Source organism: Ambystoma mexicanum, chromosome 12 (genome assembly GCF_040938575.1).
Source record: "Ambystoma mexicanum isolate Mex_15411 chromosome 12, UKY_AmexF1_1, whole genome shotgun sequence".
In the NCBI taxonomy this organism is placed as follows: domain Eukaryota; kingdom Metazoa; phylum Chordata; class Amphibia; order Caudata; family Ambystomatidae; genus Ambystoma; species Ambystoma mexicanum.
This window is the reverse complement of record NC_090936.1, coordinates 313,833,630-313,849,671: the sequence shown is the minus strand read 5'-3', so window position 1 is coordinate 313,849,671 and position 16,042 is coordinate 313,833,630.

Below are 16,042 nucleotides of genomic sequence, written 5' to 3'. Positions count from 1 at the left end.
AGGAAGCGGTCCACCTGGGGTCCCTGTCTTAAATGCAGAAAGAGTTTTCCATACAGTTGAGCATATTTGCATAGTTGACAGGGTCAAATGCAGAGGATAGGTTTAGGAAGATAAGAATGGCAGGCAAATGACTGTTTAAGGATTGAAGGAGTTAATCGCTCATGTGAAAGTGGCCCTGCTGTGTACCTCTAGAGGGCAGGAACCCTGATTATTTTATGTATTTATTGGACATTTATATGGTGCCGATACACAGGTGTTTCCAGGTGCCACAAGAAAAAATGGGGTAGGGGGGAGCGTGGGAATAAAAAGTAAAACAATAAAAACTATTATATTGGCCTTGTGACAATCCTACAGTGAAAGTGCATGAAAAGGTGGTAAGTGCAGGGGGAGGGGTGAGGGAGAGGTTCATGAGTAGGGTTCCCCCAAGGGTGGGGTGCTGCACAAGTGCTGGGTAGGCCAAGGTGGCAAATGCCAGGGGAGAGGTTGGAAGGGGAGGAATAGTGAGGTGGACAGGGAGGACCAGTTGGGCTAATTCGGGAAAGGCGGCCCAAGGGCAAGTGCTGAGAAGGGATGCTGGAGGGACTGGTAGGGAGTGGTCTGGCCCCAGGGGTGGACTGGGAACCAAAAGGGGCTTTAGAATTAATGTTCAAAGTGACCCCATATTACACATTTTCAGCAAGCCCAATCCTTTTCCTATGTGAAGAATTGTAATAAAACAGAAAAAGGCCCAGGATGCAGAGGCCTACTGGGAAATCTCCAGAGTTCCCTATAGGCCATGCCACACCTGACTGAAGGGACCAGGCTCCAGTCGCATGGGAGGGGTGAGTGAAGGAAGAGGAGAAAAGGAAAGTCTTGAGAAGTTTCCAGAACTTAAAAAGATCCAGCTCAATTTTGAGGGGGGCATTCCAGAGGGAGCAGCCAGCTGAGTAAGGGTTCTACCTCCCACTCTCTGCTTGGAGAATCATTTGTTCTGCAGAGAGTTGGAGCCAGACGACTGAAGGACTCTGGCCGGGAGGTATTTAGGGAGGAAAGCTGGATGTAAAGAGGTCCCAAGCCACAGACAGCCTTAAGGATGATGCAAAAGGTTTTGAATTTGATCCTTGCGGTCACCGGAAGCCAGTGGAGAGATTTTAGGGCTGTGGAGATGCAGTCCCTGGGTTTGAGGGCAAGGATACATCTTGCAGTCCTATTCTGGATTATTGAAGGGAGTGAAGAGGTTATTACACTAATTGAGCCTAGTGAGAACCATGACTCTGGAGACATTGAGCTACTGGGGGAAGGTGAGGAAATCTAGAATGCCCCTGAGGAGATGCAACTGGAAATTGGACTTTGTGGCAAGGTCCATGATGTGAGGAGAGAAAGAGAGAGAGGAGTCAAAGATGATCCAAAGGTGTTTTTCCTCCCAAGTGGGTGACGGGAGAGGATTGAGGGAGACTGTCCAGAGAGAGGAGGGGAAACAAGGATCAGGTGTCCCGATGAGAAGGATCTCTGTCTTACTGGCATTCAGACAGAGATTGGGAGAGCACCATGCCTGAATAGCAGTAACACAGCCAGGTATGAGGGAGGGAGAGGAGACAGTATGGAAAGGCAGCTTGAAAGAGAGCTGTGTGTCATCTGTGTAACACTGGAAATGGGGAGAAAGTGGAGATCAGCTGGGCCAGGTAGATGTTGAAGAGCCATGGCGATGGGATAGAGCCCTGAGGGATGCCAAACGTAGAGAGTAAGGCGAAGGAGAGAAAAGGAGCCATTTGGAATAGTGAAGGTCTGTTTCAGAAGAAGGAGGTCGGCCATCCCATTGCCTTGTCTGTGATGCCTAGGGTATCATAGAGACAGTTTATAGAGGATGGAGTGGTTGAGTGTGTCAAAAGCATAAGAAAGATCTAGGAGGATAAGGACAGACAGAGTATTAGAATCCAGGTTAGAGAGTAGGTATTCACGGGTGTTCAGGAGAGCAGTTTCCTTGTCTCTGGTTGCACTGAAAACAGACTGGTGGCCTTGGAGGCAGACGGCCATTTCGGTGTGGAGGGTCAGTTGGGGCATGATCAGCTTCGCCATGAGATTACCCTAAAATGGGGCGATATGTAGCCCAGCAAGAAGGGTCCGCAGATGGCTTTTTTAGGATAAGGTGCACAAGAGAGTGCTTAAGGGGTTGAGGGAAGGAGCCAGTTATGAATGAGTGGTTGCAGAGGTCCGCCAAGGCTAGAGTGAGAGAGGGGATGTTGTCCTTGATAGTTGTTTAGGAGCAGGGGAGCACCTGTTTAGAGGAGATTTTCACAGAACGGACAACTCTAGAAATCTCATGAGGTGCAATGACAGGGAAAGGGGAGAGTATGGGGGCGGGCACGGTAGGGGAGGCAAGAGAAGGTGAGGGTGTGGGGGAAACAGAAGACAGAGAGGAAAGGACATCCAGAGTTTTGGAGGAAAAATGGGTGGCCAATGAGTAGTAGATGGACTTGGAGGGAGGAGGAGAGGAGGTGACTGTGGTACGATTGGCAAGTTCCTTGCAGATTTTAAAGAGACCAGTCCTATTATTTGTGGATCCCTAGATGCAGGCTTGGACATGAGCCATTTTCTTGGAGCAGATGGAGAGACAGTATTGCCTTTGGAGTAGGCGACAGGCCAGTTTGTCCGAAGGATGAGCTAGATGCCTGCCACTTCCACTCTGCACTTTTGCACTTCTGTTTCAAAGCGGCCACGTCAGAGTAATTCCAAGAATTGCATTTGCAGGCAGGCTTCATGCAGATCCTCATGACGGGACAAGAGTGTCTAGGGTGTTAGAGATGGAGGGATGGAGGTTAGTAAGAACAGATACAGACTGAGAGTTTAATGAAGGGGAAGGGGGAGAGATGAAATAAGAGGCAAAAGCAACGACTGACACGCTTCATCAGTCGAATGATGGGATAGGAGACTGGCAGTGTGGGTGGAGGCATCAGGGGACAGGGGAGGTCAAGGTGGGAAGAGAGGAGAAAGTGGTCAGACCAGGAGAGAGGGATCATGAGAGGGTTGGAGAGAGGGATGTCTGTTGAGATGGAAGCATCTAAGGTGTGTCCGGGAGAGTGGGTTGGGCCAGAGGGAAGGATAGTGAGGGAAAGAGTGTTGCAGAGGTCACAAAAATGAACAGTGGCTAAATCAGGAGAGTCAAGATGGATATTTGACTCCCCAAGGAAGATAAGTTTGGAGGAGGAGGCAAGACGAGAGAAGGACAGGTCCGCCCATTCTGAGAAGAAGAGGGAGACGAGTCCGGGGCTCTGTAGATGGTAGCAAGAGAAAGTGAGAAAGTAGGAGAGACAGAAATCCTGAAGACTAGGCTTTCAAAGGACAAGTAGGTTTGAGTGGGGATGATGGAGGCAGGAACCCACTGAGGGAAGATCAGAGCCACTCTACCACCGGACAGAGATGCCTGGGATTGGACAGGATCTTGTAGCCCTCAGGATAAGAGTGTCAAAAGCAGTGACAGAGTTGACCTTGAACCATGTCTCAGTCAGAGCAAGGATGTCAAGGTCAAGGTCTTCAATGAGGTGACAGATGTCAGAGGAGTGTTTGATAGCAGAGCGAGGATTGAGGGTGGCTAACTGAAGCTGGTTGCCCACTTTAAAAGATTTGCGAGGGGGGCACAGGGTGCAGTGCCACCACTGGGGGAAGCGGGGAAGGGAAAGAGGGAAGGAGGGGTAGAAGGAGAGGGGGGAAGTTGAAGAGAGAAGGAAGACACCTGTCAAAACGGAGATGGTTGGGCTGAGAGTCCTAGGCCATCGTAGTGCCATTGTGATAGACATTAATGGTGCATTTGGAAGATGCAAAGTGGGCCAAGAGAACTTCCCATCTGGCGCCACCAGTAATGGGTGAGTAGGAGAAAGGAGAGAGGACAGAGACCATATGGGGGGGTCCATAGGTTAAAAGAAGAAAGAGCAAAGACAATGTCAGTGACAGTCTGTCTGGAGGAAGCATTGGTATAGGTGTCTGCAATGGGCAGACCAGTGTTGGAACTCAGGAGTGCCTTTTTTAGTTTATTCATTCCATACTTTGTGAGAGAGGAGGATAGGAGATGGAGAAGCAGTTCGAGAAGATAGGAGAGATGGAGAGCACCATGGGGGCAGAGACAAGTGGGAGGGGAGAGGTCTCAGAGGCTTGAAGGGGCGCGGGTCATAGACACTATGCAACGGTAAAATCACATGAGGCGGCAAAGTAGGCAGAAACCAGTGAGCATACTGGAAGATTTAAAGATCATTGACAAATTGGTAAGCATACCAAAATTGTTTTTTTCTCCAGAAAGCACTACAAAGCAAGCCAACATTGTGGATGCACAGTTGAAAGCACACCTAAAATCGATTTCTACCAGAAAGCACAAAAAAACAGTACAAAATGGTGGATGCACAGTTGGAAGCAAACCTAAAATTGATACTAGCCAGAAAGCACACAAAAGCAGTACAAAATGGTGGGTACACAGTTGGAAGCACACCTAAAATCGATTTTCACCAGAAAACACTCAAAAACAGTGCAAAATGTTGGATGCACAGTTGGAAGCACACCTAAAAAATACACATCCTGGGCGCCAGAGAGTCTAGAGTCTAGAGTGGTGTGAATGCCTCGGACCCCCGTGGTCCGTGATAGGTCCACATATGGTGTGAGTATTTTAGTGTTTTATGAGAGGATCTCCCATTGGGTCCCCTCCAATTTGGCGCAAAGTGAACCGTGGATAAGAGGGGGCTGGAAACGTCACTACCATGTCGATCTCCTGAGTTCTCACAAACAAAGGAATACAGGAGCCAAGTATCCTGCAACCACGAGGCTGAACCGAGGAATCGCTGGTGACCCACGGAAGGACTGCTCCTCTGCACTGCTGTCGCTTTGTGAAACCCTTTCTACCTCGGATCTAACGAGAAGGCCTGTACTGGTACTTCAACCCTTGGAATAGTGGGAACAACTATTCTCGGCATCTTCACCATCTCCTGCACGTAAGCCTTCGGAAGTGTATCTGGGCCTTAGAGCAGACTGACCAGCCTACCCAGGAGTCTTGCTCTGTAACCACCGTCAGGTTGTGTTGTATTACGAGTCCTTGTCACTCTCACACGATTCGTACACTTGGCATTCCCAGGTCTGAAGTGAGTAGTGTACATTTGGCTGAAATACACCCGGCCGCTCCGTTGCCCTGATGTGGTAACAAACTGCGGGTTCACTGCGTTTAGGACATCCTCAACTCAACTTCTGCTGCTGCGGAATCTACACGACGCCGAGATGTCCCCTAGTCGTATCTGAACCTGCCAGCACTGAAACTGACGTGGAGAAGCCTGGGTCTGCTTGTATCGGGGACCGGTGAGTAGCATCGCTAGGAACTGGTTGCCCTCCTGCAGGAGCCCATAGCTTTTCCCCGCTGTGTCTAACAGCACGCCTTTACGTACTCGCGCTCTGCTTCTGCCCACAGTGGAGGCTGCGCTTGAGTCGCGGAGCTCTGTTCATCTTCATTTGTTCACCGAACTAAACTGCCTGATTCCCTCGAAGAGACTCCCCTTTTTGCCCGTTGGCACCAGCGTGTGCAGGTACTTTTGAGCACAAGGCTCCACGCTTCGTAGGGCTTGGACTTCCTTTTAGTTAGGTGTCTCTGAAGGCGGACTGGGTCTAATTATTATTCGCACTGCCTGTTTTCTCCCCCATCTAGGTGGTCTACACATTTTGTGCGTCTAACTCGTTAGACTTGTTTGTATTTGTATATATATTGTATTGGTTTGGTATGTGTTTTTTTACATGAGTTTTATTGTGATTTCTCGCTACGGTCAATGTTACAAAGGCCTTGTAATAAATGTGTATATATTTTTAATATAACACCTGCTTGGAGTAATTTGTAAGTGTCCTTGCTTTGTGTGCTCGTTGCAGGCTTTCAGTCACCCTCACCCCTCTTGAGATCTAGTCTTGACCGCCGCAATCGCTACCCTGATTGGTCTGGCTTGTCCAGAGGTTACCCTGTTCCAAGAAACTAGGCTGGCCTTCTGAACCTCTGCCCCTCCAGGACAGAGTTCAGAAATCTGTCTTAACAAGGGGCTGCCACACTCCTTTGTAATTTTGTAAAACTTTGGGTATCACTCTAGATAACCCCTGGTAATCAAGATGTGGACCCTTTGTTCACTGTTCCTTAAAGAGGTTCAGCTTTACCTCACTGAGGAGGCCCAACAAGGGCAACACTTGTGCCTGTTCAGAGGAGAGTTGCCTAGCATGTCGGTGCTGGACTGCCTCTTTGGGCGTGACCAGACTTATGTGCAAAGAGTTATTTCTCCTCTGTGAAGGGTGCAGTCAACTAAAACATGGTTGTAGACCCTCCTGAGTGGCAGGGATTCCATAGAACAGGGTATTTAACCCATGTCCGTTCTCAGTAGAGGGGCCCCCACCTTCTTTTGTAAAACTTGGGGTTTCACCCTAAGTAACTGAGGGTATTCCAGACGTGGGCCGGTTGCTCACTGTGCCTTAGCTAGGTTCAGCTGTCACTGAGGAGGTCCAACAAGGCTGAAACACATGTCTGGGAATGCTGATGGTACTCTTGTTCAGAGGAGAGTTGCCTAGCATTTCACTGCTGGACTGCCCTTGTGGGTGAGACCAGAATGATATGCAAATGGTTATGCCTCCTCTGTGAAGAGTGCAGTGAGCTATAATGCAGTTGTAGACCTTCCTGAGTGGACGAAATGTCATATAACAGGGTATTTGACCAATTTTCGTTCTCAGTAGAAGGGTGCCCACGCTCCTTTGTAATTTTGGTAAAACTTGGGATTTCACCGTACATAACACAGGGTAATCGAGACATGGACCCATTCCTCACTGTGCTTTAGCAAAGTCAGCTTCACCTCACTGAGAAGGCCCAGGAAGGCCGAAACACGTGTCTGAGGTCACTCATTGTACTCTTGTTCAGAGGAGAATTGCCTAGCATTTCAGTTCTGGACTGCACTTGTGGGTGGGACCAGACTGATATGCAAATGGATATTTATCCTCTGTGAAGGGTGCAGTGAGCTAAAAAGATGGATGTAGACCCTCCTGAGTGGAAGGAATTCCATGCAAAAGGGTATTTGACACAAGTTCATTTACAGTAGAGGGCCTCCCACACTCTTTTGTAAAATGTGGGGTTTCACCATAACTTACCACGGCTAATCCAGATGTGGACCCTTTGCTCAATGCACTTTAGAGAGGTTCATCTTAACCTCACTGACATGGCCCAACAAGCCCAAAACATGTGTCTGGGGTTGCTATCTATCTATTTATCTATTCTGGTTTTTATATAGCGCCCATAGGCCTCAGAGCACTCACAACAGAGACAGAAACAATGTAAAACACAAGACAATAAAGAGAACGAGATAGAGATTCTATAAGACTTCTCCTTCGTCGAACAGATATGTCTTAACCAGTTTCTTAAAGATGGTAAGAGACGTGCTGTTTTTTATGGGAGATGGCATAGCATTCCAAATCATCGGAGCCCAGTGAGTAAAGTTTGTGCCACCAACTATTTCCAAGGTTTTCCGTGCTTGTTGCAGATTATTTTTTTCCATTAGATCGTAGAGTTCTTTGAGCCGGGGCCTTAATTAGTCTCTTAGTGAGATAATTAGGAGCGATGTCTGTCTGACATAACTGAGCATTTGAATTTTATTTCCTGTTGAACTGGTAGCCAGTGAAGTTTTTTCCTGGCAACTGATGTTTTCTCCCGCCTGCTCAAGCCACTGACCGCCCTAACTGCACCATTCTGAATGGTCTGCAATCTCTTGATGTTAGCCTTAGAGGTACCCATCAAGAGACTATTCAGTAGTCCAGTTTGGAGTTCATTATAGCTCCTGTAATCAGCACGAGATTTTGTTGTGATAAATATGGTTGAATTTGCCATATAAGATTGATGTAAAAGGTGCATGTGGATTTAAGATAGGAGACCTGTCTCTTATACGAGAGATGTGAGTCCATAAAAATGCACAAGGTCTTAACATGCTTAGATACTTGGATAAAGCTGTTGTTTATCTTGATTTTTTTGTATTGTTGGTCTAGTTTCCCTAATTTTTGAGGTGTGCCAAGAATTAAGAGTTCTGTTTTTTCCTCATTGAAGGCCAAAGAGTTGTTTGCCATCCACTTTTGGATAGCAATGAACACTTTGTTTATTCTTTCCACGTCCTTTTCATAGTAACCTGACAATTCAAAGACCAGCTGGGTATCATCAGCGTCATTTGTGAATTGAATACCCAAGTTTTTAAGCACATCGCATAGGAGTTTTGAGAAAATGTTAAAGAGCAGAGGTGACAGGCATGAACCCTGTGGTGCACCACAGGTCAGCAGTGTTTTTAGGGAGCTGAAATTGCCCTTTACGACTGCGGCCATTCTTGGACCTAGGAAAGATTTTAACCAATTTATTGCTGGGGGGGAACATCTGCCAATGGATTTCAAGCTCTCAGCTAAGAGATCATGGTCTATAAGATCAAAAGCTGATGGTACTCTTGTTCATAAGAGAGTTGCCCAGCATTTTTGTGCTGGATGGCCATTGTGGGTGGGAACAGCTGATATACAAATTGTTATTTCTTCTCTGTGAAGGGTACAGTGAGGTGAAGCGTGTTTTAAGACCTTCCTCAGTGGAAGGAATGTCATAGCACTGGGTATTTGACTAGGGATGTAACGGTATTAAGGTATACCGTTAAAGATACCGTGAACCAATGAATTGAACAATAATAACCGTCACATTGTTTATACCGGTATACCGTTCATACCGTTAAGTGTGCTTTTCAATCTGATTCGGAAAGGCTACAGTAAGCAAGTGCTGCACAGTCTTGGTCTTGAACTGTTGGATGTGCCGTCTGCCAAGTAGTTTCAGTTTGAGCAGTTTTTAATGCCATTCCATAAACCACATGTGCCTGACACAAAATCAATATGTTAGCAATAGGAAGAATTATACAGTGCCAAGAAGGAAAAGGGTTTGCTTTTTTTTTTATTTACATTTTTTTTTTTAAAGCGCTCACACAGCCCGCGGGCATCACAGCGCTGTTAAAGAAATTGTTTTTGTTTATTTAGTTGCGTAATTGGTTTTGTCTTATTTGCATATTTATAATGCGCTTAAACACCCAGAGGTTTCTAAGTGCGAACCCGGGGATCGAACCTGTGTTGCTTCGGGTCGTCTTGTTTCCAAGGTGCGCACGTTGCCACTGAGCTATCCTCCCGGAACTTTGGGTTGGTGGCTTTGGGGTTTATATATTTATAATGGATAATGTTTTCTAAACATATGACAATGGGGGATTTCCCTGGTTCTATCATTGAATTTACATATAATAAGTCACACTGCGAAATTTACTAATCTCTGTGGGTATTCCCTGCTGCCATACCAAAGGGTAACATGTCCGTGATTACTGAACACCTTTTAGCCCGGAAGTAAACTAAAGGCTGTAACGTAAAGAGAGAGTGCGTGTGCATGCGCACAAGCATATACTACCATCAGACTCCATTGATCTGTGGCATGCAGGTTATCAAGATGGCAACATGTTCATCTTCACCAGTAGCCAGTGGGGGAGCTAAAAGCCTAAATGACCACTTAAGAAAAGCTATTCAGTTTGCTTTGCCAGTCGCAGCAGGGCTCCCCCCCTCCTCCTCTCCCCACGTGTGTTTGTGTTTCTGGAAGCATTTCAGTGGAAAGTATGTTGAAAAGCCCAATTCTCGCCCTGGGTGCCTGGTTTTGTTTGTGATGAATAATCTGACAATTTATGACCTTTTAGAAAATATTTGTTAAGATTAGTTAACTCCACCTGCTATACCGCGATAACCATGATATACCGTCATTTGGCAAGAAGGTTATTGTACCGTCATAAAACTAATACCATGACACCCCTATATTTGACCCATGTTCATTCTCAGTAGAAGGGCTCCCACACTCCTTTGTAATTTTGTAAAACTTTGGGTTTCACCCTAAGTAACCCAGGGTAATCCAGACATGGACCCCTTGCTTACAGTGCATTAGAGCGGCTCAGCTTCACCTCACTGACGAAGGCCAAAACACCAGTCTGTGATGCTGATGGTACTTTTGTTCAGATTAGAGTTGCCTATCCTTTCTGTGCAGGACTGCCCCTGTGGGTGGGACCAGACTGATATGCAAATGGGTATTTCTCCTCTGTGAAGGGCGCAGTGAGCTAACACGTGGTTGTAGACCCTCCTGAGTGGAAGACATTCCATAGAACAAGGTATTTCACCCATCTTCCTACTTAGTAGGTGGGCGCCCACACTCCTTTGTGATTTTGTGAAACTTGGGGTTTCACCCTAAGGTAACCCAGGGTAATCCAGACCTGGACCCCTTACTCACTGCGCTGTCGAAAGGATAAGCTTAACCTCGATGACCATACCCAACAATCCTGAAACACATGTCTGGGGTTGCTGATGGTACTTTTGATCAGAGAACAGTTGCCTAGCTTTTCAGTGTTGGAATGCACTTGTGGGTGGGATCAGACTGATATGCAAATGGTTATTTCACTCCTGTGAAGGGTGCAGTGAGCTAAGATGTGGTTGTAGATGCTCCTGAGTGGAAGGAATTCCATAGAACAGGGTCTTTGACCCATGTTCATTCTCAGTAGAGGGGCTCCCTGTCATGATGCCTACCTCCAAGGAGCCAGACAGGGCCCGGCACCCTCAGAGGCAGGCAACATGTATGCTAGGGAAGTCCCAGCCACCCCAGATAGGGGCTCTTTGGACTCAGTCCTGGCGCCGCTGGCGTCAGGCTCATAGGGGATAACAGTCCTGGCACCATCGGCGCCAGGCTGATACAAGATATGGAAGGAATAGTGTTTGGTGCAAACTTACCTGGCAGACCATGCTGCAATTTCCTTACCTGGCAGATCATTCTACAACTTCCAGATAAAAAAGGAACTACTTAACCACACGGGTGTGGCTTGTGGCAGGATACATACCTTCAGTGGAAGGATACATACCTGGGACTACTTGAAAGGCTATTTAAGCCACGCCCAGACAGCAAACCACGCTTCGTGTTGTTCTGCTTGTTAAGACGGATTTCTGAACTCTGTCCTGGTGGCGCAGAAGTTCAGAAGGTCAACCTAATTACTTAGAACAGGGTAACCTCTGGACGAGCCAGACCAATCAAGGTAGCGATCGCGGCGGTCAAGACTAGGTCTCAAAAGGGGTGAGGGTGACTGAAAGCCTGCAATGAGCACACAAAGCAAGATCACTTACAAACTACTCCAAACAGTTGTTATATTAAAAATATATACACATTTATTCCAAGGCCTTTAAAACAATGACCGTAGCGAGAAAATCACAATATAACGATAGTAAACCAACACATACCATATCAACACAATATATATACAAATACGACAGTCTCAAGCGTTAGATGCACGAAATGTGTAGTCCACCTAAAAGGGAGGGAAAACAGGCAGTGCGCAATAATGCTTAGACCCAGTTCGCCTTCAAAGGCACCTAACTAGATGGAAGTCCGAGCCCTGCGAAGAGTGGAGCCTTGTGCTCAAAAGTACCTGCACGCGCTGGTGCCAACGGGCAAAAGGAGAAGCTCTTCGAGGGGAATCAGGCAGTTCAGTTTAGTGCACAAAAGAAGAAGAACACGTTCCACGACTCAAGTGCAGCCTCCACAGTGGGCAGAAGCAGAGCGCGAGTACGGAAAAGGGTGCTGTTTGACACAGCGGGGAAAAGCAATGGGCTCCTGCAGGAGGGCGACCAGATCCTAGCTATGCTACTCACCGGTCCCCGATGCAAGCAGACCCAGGCTTCTCCGCGTCCGTTTCAGTAGCTGGCAGGTTCAGAAGAGCAGGGAACGCCTCGTCGTCGTGTTGAGTAAAAAGACGTCCCAATCGAAGAAACCCGCACAGTTTGTTACCACAGCAGGGCAACGGAGCGGCCGTGTGTATCTGAACCAAATGTACACTACTCACTTCAGACCTGGGAACGCCAAGTGTACAAAGTGTGTGAGAGTGACAAGGACTCGAAATACTACACAACCTGGCGGCGGCTACAGAGCAAGACTCCCGTGTAAGCTGGTCAGTCAGCTGGATGGCCCAGAGACGCTTCCGAAGGCTTACTGGCAGGAGATGGTGAAGATGCCGAGAATAGCTGTTCCCGCTATTCCAAGGGTCGAAGTACCAGTACAGGCCTTCTGGTTCGATCAAAGGTGAAAAGGGTTTCACAAGGCGACAGCAGTGCAGAGGAGAAGTCCTTCAGCGGGTCACCAGCTATTCCTCGGTCCAGCCTCTTGGTTGCAGGATACTTGGCTCCTGTATTCCTTCGTTCGTGAGAACTCAGGAGATCGACCTGGTAGTGGTGTTTCCAGCCCCCTCTTATCCACGGTTCCCTTCGCGCCAAAACGGAGGGGACCCAATGGGAGATCCGCTCATCAACACTCACACCATTCGTGGACCAATCACGGACCACGGTGGTCCCAGGCATTCACACCACCCTAGACTCTCTGGCACCCAGGATGTGTATTGGGATCAGACATCCCAGCCCACATCCTGGAGGCACACACAAGACATGTAGAAGCCCGCGAAAGCATCCGAGTTTCGCGGGAAAGTACATGCCCAAATAAGGAAGGCCCCGGGTCGGCTCGACCTGGGGAAGGTGAAGGGAGCAAGACGGTCAGCGGACAGGACAAAGGAGCCTCGTGGTCTGGCCATTTTGGGAGCCAGGCCACCATTTTGGGTTAAGCGCGAGAAACGCGCTTAGAACGCCAAAAGGAGCTCAAAACACAAGAAACGATCGCTGCCACCATTCCCGTCCCTGAATCACTTGCACCGATCAGATACAATCCTAAACGAGTATCTAGGGCCTGTAGAAGGCTAGAGACCCAAGAGAGCTGTAACTTAGCTTACAGTGCCCTCTTGTGTCATGTTGCACGACAGCCGCAACATGATAAAAGAAACTACGGGAAACAGCGTTCCCCGGTACTGACTGTCTTAAGGGCATGTCAGTTTCCCCATAAGACAGGAGCGAAAGCCCAGAGGAGTGCAGCAGAAGGCTGCACTTCTCCGGCAAAGTCAAGAACAAGGTGAAAAACAACAGCAAAAAGTTTAGGGGTTGCCACATGGAAGGAAAATTACCTACAATTACGAAATCTTTCCTAACACTCGCCCCTCCCAGACTATGGACAGGGGGAACTAATCCACCCCTGGATGAGTCTCTTGTTGAGGTCGGTTAAACATTCTGGACAACCCATCAGCATTGCTATGTTGGACACCTGGCCTATGCTCAATAGTGAAGTCGAAGCCTTATAGACTTATGGACCACCTAAGCAACTTTGGATTCTCCCCCTTCATGTTCATTAGCCACTTTAAGGGCATATGGTCAGTTTGCACAGTGAGGTGGGTCCCATAGAGGTAGGGCCTCAGCTTCCTTAGGGCCCACACAACAGAGAAACATTCTTTCTCTACCGTGAACCATCTGAGCTCTCTGTCCTTAAGCTGGCGGCCAATAAAACCAATAGGGTGTTCCTTACCCTTCTCATCTACTTGTGATAGTACAGTTCCTATCCCAGTGTCAGAGGCGTCCGTCTGCACGATAAAAGGTCTTTGATAATCAGGGGCCCTGAGGACAGGGGCCTGGCACAAGGAGTCTTTTTTTTTGAAAATCAATTTTATTAAGTTTCCTTGGTGCATAACGAGGTTACATTCTTGCATTGCATTTATTAATGTGAGTTAACATAAAGAGAAAACCAGACGAAACACACCCCATGCCCCCCCCCTCCCTCTCCCTCCCCCCACCCCCCTTCAGTTCGCGCTTACATAGCCTTGATAAACACTTGCACAACGGGCTCTCTTAATGATGGAGGCGTCAATACAATATGCGTGTGGCACGCCAAAGTCATATGGGCCAAACGAGTTCAGTTCTCAGCCGGGTCCTTGGCCCATGGTCCCACATCCGTGGGGAGGAGGGGAATCCCTCAGCTCAGTCTTCAGGACCTAGACCACTCGGCCGTACTTATCAAAGAAGGGGAGCCAAATTTCCTCGATACTGGACTTAGACTCATCGAGCAGGTGTGTGAGGAACTCCATGTCGTAGATGGCCCTTACTTTGGTCACCCAGGTTTTTTCCCCTGGCATTCTCGGGTGTTTCCATTTCTGCGCTAGACAGCATCTAGCTGCTACCAGCATCACCTGGAGCATGTGATCATGAGTGTTACCCCGGTCCTCTTCGTTACTAATCCCGAAGAGGAAGAGCCACGGGCAGGATACTCGTTCTATCCCATCTACCCCTTTGATCCAGGTCCGCACCTTGTCCCAGTATTTCTGGACCACTGGGCATCCCCACCACATGTGGATATAGTCACCTCTCTCTGTCCTACATTTCCAACAGTGTGGGTCATATCCTGGACGCATTTTGGCTATTCTTTGCGGGGGGTAGTGCCATCTATGTAATATCTTGAGGGCCTGATGGCGATATTGGAGGGAGGATGTGGATCGATTGGCCCGTCTACACATCTCTGTCCATCTCTCGTCATCAATTTCCTCGCCCAGGTCCCTACCCCATTGTATGCGTGCTGGTGGCGGGTCTCGGGGGATGGAGAACAGAAAGAGCTTGTATAGGCGGGAGATTATCCCCTTGGAGCCCCTTGCGGTCAGAAGGAGTTTTTCAAAGTCTGTGAGTTCCCTCCTGAGGGTATCACCCCAAGATGGTTCCGTGAGGACACCCTTAAGCTGAAGATATCGGAACGGGGAAAGCGTGCCTATTCCCAGGGCTTCCTCAAGGTCCTTCAAGGGGAGGAAGGAGCCCCCCACCCACAACTGGCCGGTCCTACTAAGGCCCGCCTCGAACCATGTCTGGTAGGCTGCTGGTTCCGCTATTTTGGCCAGGAAAGGAGGGGCCCAGATGCAGCTCAAGGGGGAGGGCCATGTCGTGAGCCATCTATAGTAACCTCCCTCTCTCCACAGGGACCACAGTACTCTTAGAATCGGGTGGTTCAAGACTGATCTGGGGATCGTTCTCCTTGGGACCCAGAGCCATTCCTCTAGTGTGACGGGCGCCAGGGGCCTATTGTCCATGGCTACCCACTGTTTTTTCGGTCCCGGTGAGAAGTGATCGACCAGGATCCTCAACTGGGAAGCCCTATAATACGTCTCGAGATCAGGGTAGCCCACCCCTCCATCTTCCTTGGTCCTAGTCAGAACCTCGTATGAAATCCTGTGTTTTTTGCCCTGCCAGAGGAATCTAAGGAGGATGCGTTTTGTCTCGTCAAAAAAGGCCTTGGGGACTTGGACCGGGAGCATTTGAAAGAGAAACAGAAATTTTGGGAGGATAACCATTTTTATAAGGTTAAGGCGTGCCATCCATGAGAGACCCGTTCCCGCCCACCTTTCTATGTCTCTCCTGATTGCTGACCAGAGGGGGGGGAAGTTGGCCCCATACAGGTCCTCAAGGTTACGTGTGATTTGGACTCCCAAGTAACGGAACCCCTCATCGCTCCGCTTGAAGGGGAGACCCTCCACAAAGGTCACCTCCGTGTCTGGCAGGTTCCCACCCATGAATGCGACCGATTTGTCCAAATTAACCTTATACCCCGATAGTTCTCCATATCTTGCGAGGCCCTGCAGAACCCGAGGGATTGTTTGGGACGGTCTGGTGACATAGAGCAGGGCGTCATCCGCAAAGAGGCAGATCTTGCAGTGCATATCCCCCATCTGTACACCACTGATGTCCGCATCATTGCGGATCGAGATTGCCCACGGTTCCATCACCAATGCGTAGATTAACGGAGACAGGGGGCATCCCTGCCTCGTGCCACGTTCAAGGGGGAATTCCCTAGACTCAATCCCGTTAGCCACCACTCTGGCCGAGGGGGAGGAGTAGAGCGCGGATATCCATCCCAACCACCTTGGACCCATCCCCACTGACAAGAGAACCTCCCTCATGAAAGCCCAGCTGACCCTGTCAAAGGCCTTCTCCGCGTCAAGAGCCAGTAGGAGAGCGCCTTCATTCCTGGCCTCGGTCGTGGCCAATACATGGAGGGTCTTCCTTAAATTATCGGAACCCTGTCTATTGAGGACGAATCCCGCCTGATCAGGATGTATCAGGCGTGGGAGGGAGTTTTCCAATC